General features: G+C 45.6%; 1 long non-coding RNA gene across 1 annotated transcript; it reads right to left on the bottom strand.

Moving 5' to 3' along the window:
* Positions 1–278: 278 nt before the first annotated feature.
* On the bottom strand, positions 279–1307 carry LOC309713235. The gene is made up of 3 exons (XR_014278527.1): positions 1045–1307; positions 638–930; positions 279–516 (listed from the first exon to the last, which is right to left on the bottom strand). It is a non-coding gene; the product is annotated as an uncharacterized lncRNA (long non-coding RNA).
* Positions 1308–6755: the final 5448 nt, after the last annotated feature.

The raw sequence follows: 6755 nt of genomic DNA, 5'->3' as shown, positions 1-6755 counted from the left end.
GAGATCACCAATCAGAAAAAGCCCCGCCTCCTGGGCGTCAGGGTATCATGTGACTGACTGCAACAAGATCGTATTACTGGAAATGGATAACGACAATGAGCTAGTGTTTTTAAAAGCTCCTCCTCGAGCCTGTCGGAGGTCGAGTGCTTGCTCATAGGCGATTGTCTGCTTGGTGCGTTTTCTCTGTATTCCTGGTTTATGTCCCCATTTTTGGTGACCCACAGTCCCAACAATCCCACCACCAGGTTCTGTGACTGCAGCAGGTGGAGAGCCTCATGTGCTGATGGTGCAGAGTAGAAAGCTGACCAGCAGGTGGAGTCCAGAGGTGGAGATGAGGCTCAGCTGTAGGATGAGAGACTGTCTGGAGAGGCAGCTGATGATGAAAAAGAAGTTGCCAAATAAAATGTGTGCAGAGAGAAAAGTGTACATGGAATCACCTGATGCTTCCACATATAAAAACCTGTGGCTCCTGCTCAGTGCTCGGCCATGTGTGTCCAGCTGGGCCGAATCAGTGTCCTGTGAATGCAGCACAGAAACATATTCAAGTTTTCTGGTCTGAAAAGTGGAGATAAGGCTGCAAAAAGGTGAAATGTGTGTTTGAACGCGCAGCCCCGACAGGGACGTACAATCAGCTCACCTGCCCTGCATGCACAGTCGCCTCCGGCTCCAACAAAGCAGGTTTGAATATTTTGTGAGCACGCACCATATGCTGCTTTACAAGCGCAGGTACACAAATCAACACCGGGGGCAGCGCCGCGCCGCTTTACATGGAGCAGCTGGCTGTCATCGTTAAAGCGATGATGAAGAAAGGGCGTGAAGCTTTTTAATTAACATTTCCAGCACGGAGACAAAGGACAGGCTGCCGGTAACGTCAGCTGCTGAGGTTGCGCTGACGCTTCGTTGCAGGGAGCGTTTCCTGTCAGAAGGCAGCTGGCAGCAAAGGTTCACAATTATATCTTAAAGCGGCTTGAAGTGTCGACTCAGCGCTGTTATGACCAGCCGCGCTTCCTTCAGTAATTCTGAGTCGTCTTAAATTGCACGTACCTTCTGTCTGATAGCTTCTGTCATCAGTCTGAATTTCATTTTTATGGCAACGACCTGCAGAACAAGACTCATCCATCAGCTGGAGGATGCTGCTCCATGAATGAGATAATCACGCAGTTGTAGGATGTCACTGCTGTGTGTTTCACAATGATAAAAACACAGAGGCTGCTTTAACTCTGATGGATTGTCCCGCTCAGGCTGCCCAGAGCTTCTCCGAGCAGAAACGAAGCCAAGCTGCCAAACAAGGAGGGAACGGCGCGTCTGAGATTAGGTTTGGAAAATATTTAATCCTGCTCTTAATGACTGACAGCTGAGCAAACGCTGAACGCCCGCGTGAGCGTGCAGACGCCGCTGCTTTTTCACTCAGAGGATGAAGCGCCGTCCCGTCATTGAAGCAGAGAGCTATCGTTAGCACGCAGGGCCGCCGCCGGCTGTGAGGGGAACTTCAAATGTTCCTCGAGAAGCGCTCGCGTCTTCAGATTTCACTCAGCTGATGGATTTCAGCGCTAATCAGAGACCGGAGAACGGCATCATGGCTGCTTTGAGTCAGCGCCGTTTCAAACAGCATTCCTGATGAAAACATTAACTGCAGAATGTTCAATATACAGACGCTGCTTCCTTGACTTACATAAAGCGTTCGATAGCGCTTTAAAATAACAGAAACCACACAGCAGAACAGTGTCAATCACAGCAGGAGTCCCAGGACAACCGGAGAGCAGGAATGAAGAGGACGCATTCCTACTTTAGCCAACGATGCAAACAGAAACACGTGGCTGCATTTTGCACTTTTGAAAATCGTCCCTCTGAGCGTATGAATATTATTCACGCTGATAAACGTGATCTCACATCGAGCGCTTCACTGTAAATGAACAAGAGGAGCGAGCTGCAGCGTCAGCAGAGAGCGGGCGTGCGAGGCGCTGACGGGGTCATCGGCCTTCCTGTTACCTGCCGCCTGCAGGGGGCACATTGTGCCTTCTGCACAGCCAGGCAGACGCCGAGTGCAGCTATATAAATAAACCTGCACCACTTAAGGCGTTCTACATCTGAAGTGGAGCAGAGATTACAATCAAAATCCATCAGGAAGCACAGGTGAGCCTGCAGGTGCGGAGAACAGGAATGCAAAAGGAACAGTAGAGGAAGAATAGTGCGTCTCCTGCAGAGAGAGTAAAGACGGTGTAATCACAGTCTGAGTGCACCGCACGGCAGGTTGAGCCTAAAAATAAGAGAATGAACTGAAGTGTTGCTGCGGTGGCCAATCGCTGCTCGCCACAATACCTGTTTTATGTTTTTCCATACACAGAGGGGAGCGACAGCTAAGTGACAGCACTCACACTGCAAAAGTTTTCCTTTTGTTGATCTGCGTTTAACACAAACCAGCAGCAGCCTCCATGAGGCGCCTGCTTCCACAAAGTCGTTCTTCTAACGTCTCTGGAGTGAAATCCTTTCAGGAAAACACAGACGGATAAAGACGCGTTTTATTGTCAGCGCTTCCACACAGCTCCTATTTTTGCATACCACATGGATAGCCATCGTGACATAGCCACTGGTTAGTGTTTTCCTGCTGCCGTGTTGGTTTCAGGCACTCTGTCAGGCCATGGTCGGTCAGATCTTTGCCAAAAAGGCTCCAACAGCACAAACATGGTCCAGAGGTCAAGTTCAGGGACTCCAGTTAGCTGAGGTGAAGCTAGCAGAAAGCTAGCAGCTACAGCCGCCTGTGTCACCTTCCACCTGTCAGTCAAAGAGGCCACGCCCCTAAGACTGTTTCCTATCAGGCTGTAAACATGTTAATTTCAGCAGTGTAGTTGGACATTTTAACATTTTAGTCTATGTGGAGCGACTGACACTCAGCCAGGATCTCCTACAAGCTGCTGACGTGGAGCGTGGTCAACTGGATAATCAGCTGATTTATTAATCGATTAACCCTTTAAGACCGACCATAGAACCAAGCCCGCCAGAGCTTATATTATATGTTTACATGCTGTGGAGCCATTTTTTGGAGCATTTCAAGTTGCTATACATCAATGCAACCATTACAGCCCAAATTTTAATAATATGTCTGCATTAAGTGCATAGTAATTACATAAATTGCAAAAAAGTGCAATAAACTACAAAAAAATTGAAAATCGTTTTTGTTTTTTAACATATATTTCTAGTTAGAGAAATTTAAGAGGCTTATCCCTCAAAACTGTAAATACAAAAAAGTTGCACAAAATAGTTTCCCACCACAGGAAATTTATTTTGAGTGTCTTCATAGTTTTATTTTTGAAATACACCAATTTTTATATACTGCAGGAAAAACGAAAATAAATATTATGATGCAAATTTGCAAAAAAGCAGCATATGCATCAAAATAAACTATTTCCAGCAGTGCAATATGAGTCCTCAGCATCCCAGAAACGACACAGGAAGTCATAAAGTCAAAGATAACTTTTAAAAACACCAGTATAAGCTCATGAGGCTCTGATGGTAAAAACTACATTTCCGCAAAATGATGTCACTTCCGGTTTCAGGCAGGTCATGGCGGATATGCGATAGTTCACGCTGATGGACGTAGGAAGTGTTACAAACAGCTGATCAGATCGGCAAAGCGTGTTTCTGGAATATTATGTTTCTGTTGCTGCAAGTGGTTTTATGCAGTTTTTCAAAGCTATATGTGGAAGGAAACCGTGACCGAGGACAAGCTGATGGCATAAGATGTAAGTACAACTCCTCCGGTTTCATATGCAAAAAAAATTATTGCGCTAGCTTATGTGGTTGCAGAGCTACCGGGATTTAAAAATAGTTACGCAAAACAGAGCGTGCCCGCTCTGACCGGCTTTAAAGGGTTAATTTAAATGACAGCTGCTCAGATGGAGTACGTAAAAAAAACAAGCTTCCTTCGTGAGGCAACTTATTTGTGGACTGATAGACAGTTAGCATGCAGTCTAATGTGTGATTAAGGCCACGCCCACTTCAAAGTTTTCTTCCATCCTAATGTCAAGAGCGTGCCAAAGCAAGTTGTGAGCCAACTTCCTGTGGGCCCTGTACGCAGATGAGTCCGTATAAATGAAACATTAATTCTGATATTGAACTGAACTCATCAAACTGTGATGATGAGTAGTTCCATAGAATTGGATTGGCGTTTGGTTCACAGACAGTCACGGTGTGTGAGATGCTGGCCGCCTCGCGTCACTGATGGAAGCTACCAACGGTCTCTCTGACCCCACTAATGGCCTCATGTTAGGTTGTCAGAGCAGCGTTTCCAGAGGTTCCACGGTGGCTGCTCTCCGTGTAATCTCTGAAGAAGATCCGTGTTTTTAACATGTGACGAGGCCGTGGAGCGGATGGGATGGTCGGGATAGCAGATGGTGCTCGCTACATCTTTGTCTCCGCTCTCCTCTGTGGGGCTCTGATCAGTAAACACTTCTGCTTTGGTCCACCTGTGTGCAGAGAGTACAACCTGTGCAAAAGGAGATAATCCATGTTTCCTCCCAGCTTCGCTGGCGTTGGTGCAATGAGGTTTCACACGTTACCACAAAATGCTCGATGCGAGTCGTTAACTGCGCCTGTCAAAGTATTTTATGTGCCTGTGACATTTTACCAAAGAAAGCTGGTAATCTATAACACAGCTGGTCATCTTTTATACAACCTGAGCTCTGAGAGCGGCTTTTCTGCTGAAAACATGAAAGGGACTTTCCTCTCTAAAACCAAGGCCCTATAACGCTGAAATATGAATCTGCTTCCGACTTTCAGTTTTATTGATTGTCCAGTTGTGAAAAATTCATCTTTGAGGTTATGTTAATGACTGTAAACTTCAGGGAGAGCGAATTAGCCTGAGGCTCGCAGCCTGCAGGTGACTCACTGACACCAATTTATCACCACAGACGCAGCCGATTCATGTCTGTAGTGACCAGTGTGAATGAGCTGAAGAGGGAATCATTAAAGTACAGACAAAACAAAAACTTTGTAAGCAGTTTTAAGTTTTATGCTTTTGATTCTCGCCACAAACTGTATGAAAATGTAGATGGCGAGCCAACATGCATGTATTATAACAGCTGACCATCACCAACATTATCAATGACATTACTCCATCTGTGTCCAGAGCATGCTCGTTTTCTGCTGCACAGTGTCAGGATGCAGGTATCGAGTAAAGTCAAAGGAAAGAATCTGACACACAGTGGACAACAAACAGGTAATCAGCACATCTACAGATGTTTCTGCAACATCCTGAAATTCATTCATTCACCCCTGAATGACTTTAATGTGAGAGTCAAACATTAATCTAATGCAGGACCAATCCGAGTGAACCACACTGGTAGCTTTAACATTAAGGTGGAATGCACGAGAGAGAGAAAACTTCTCTTTATTGCTGCAAGTTGGAGCTAAACGACCTCCTGTAATCGGATACGCTTTGCATTCTGGGATGTGGCAGTGTACCATAGATAGTCACCCACAGGCAGGTTTGTGTGCACAAGTGACGACCAATGAGACGGACTAAAGTTTTGGCGCCACGCTCACACCTGTGAGTCGTGCACCTACGGTGATGATGGCCCTCACAGCCACGTCGAGCATGATGTTTGAAACAGCAGCGCTGAAAGCCTTCGGATGTCCCTCCAAACACATGAATAATACAGCCAACCACAAAATGACTGTTCAAGCTTCTCCATCTCTGAACCTCTTCAGAAGATCCAGACAGCAGTTGGTGTAAACCGCAGCCGTGGCCGTTACAATTAGGTTTGTGTCATCTATAAATCTGTAGCATCCAATAAACAGGCAGAAGTACAAGAGGATTCCTGCAGTTGGTACAATTATCATCTTTACAGAACTAAAGGAAGGCCTGATGGTCCACACGACCTGCTTCATGTGCTTTGTTCTTGTCTCCTGGCTCTTTTGACTTCCCGATAAAAGTCCTTCATGAAAGCCCGACATGTCAGATCAGACGAAGGGAAGAGAGACGGTAATAAAGACCGACTGATGAAAGAAGGGAAGAGTGAGGAAATGTGATAAAATGTCTGGAGGACGTTACGAGCTCCCGGGCCTTTATCCCCGCCGAGCGCGAGGGCAATTTCACAGGAAATGGAAGAGGTGGGAAGCAGGTGAGAAGAGAGAGAGACGGGGCGCAGACACCTAAAGTGGAATAATTGACCCTCTCGTCAGAGCCAGAAATGAATAAAATTGGTACCTTAAAAAACTTTTCACCACTGAGAACAGAGAAGACAGTAATTAGCATCAAAGCTTCAAATCTGTAGAATCAGACAAAACGATAATATGGGTGCTCGGAGCGCTCGCTGTTTTCAGAAAAATATTGTGAGGGTTGTAATCATGCTTAACAGCAAGCCGTCTGCACTGATTTCAAAGTGCGCTCGCTGTCACCCAGTCAGACAACTCTGCAGGTACTTCATCAGAGTCACGAGGAGTCATCATTAACCCTTTAAGACCGACCATAGAACCAAGTCCGCCAGAGCTTATATTATATGTTTACCTGCTGTGGAGCCATTTTTGGGAGCATTTCAAGTTGCTATACATCAATACAACCATTATAGCCCAGATTTTAATAATATGCATGCATTAAGTGCATAGTTTCATTTCATTTCATTTCATTTTTATTTATTTCACACTTGGTACTACAAATCAAACAAAACAACCACATCTTCTGTCAACAAAACACAACAACCATGTGTGAAAAGGAGCAGGAAGAAGAAAATATTCTTATTAAACCCTGCCCCCTATCT

This window comes from Aulonocara stuartgranti (assembly GCF_965226115.1).
Source record: "Aulonocara stuartgranti genome assembly, chromosome: 8".
NCBI classification, from domain to species: Eukaryota; Metazoa; Chordata; class Actinopteri; order Cichliformes; family Cichlidae; genus Aulonocara; species Aulonocara stuartgranti.
The sequence above is the reverse complement of the archived record's forward strand: the minus strand, read 5'-3'. Positions and strand labels throughout refer to the sequence as shown.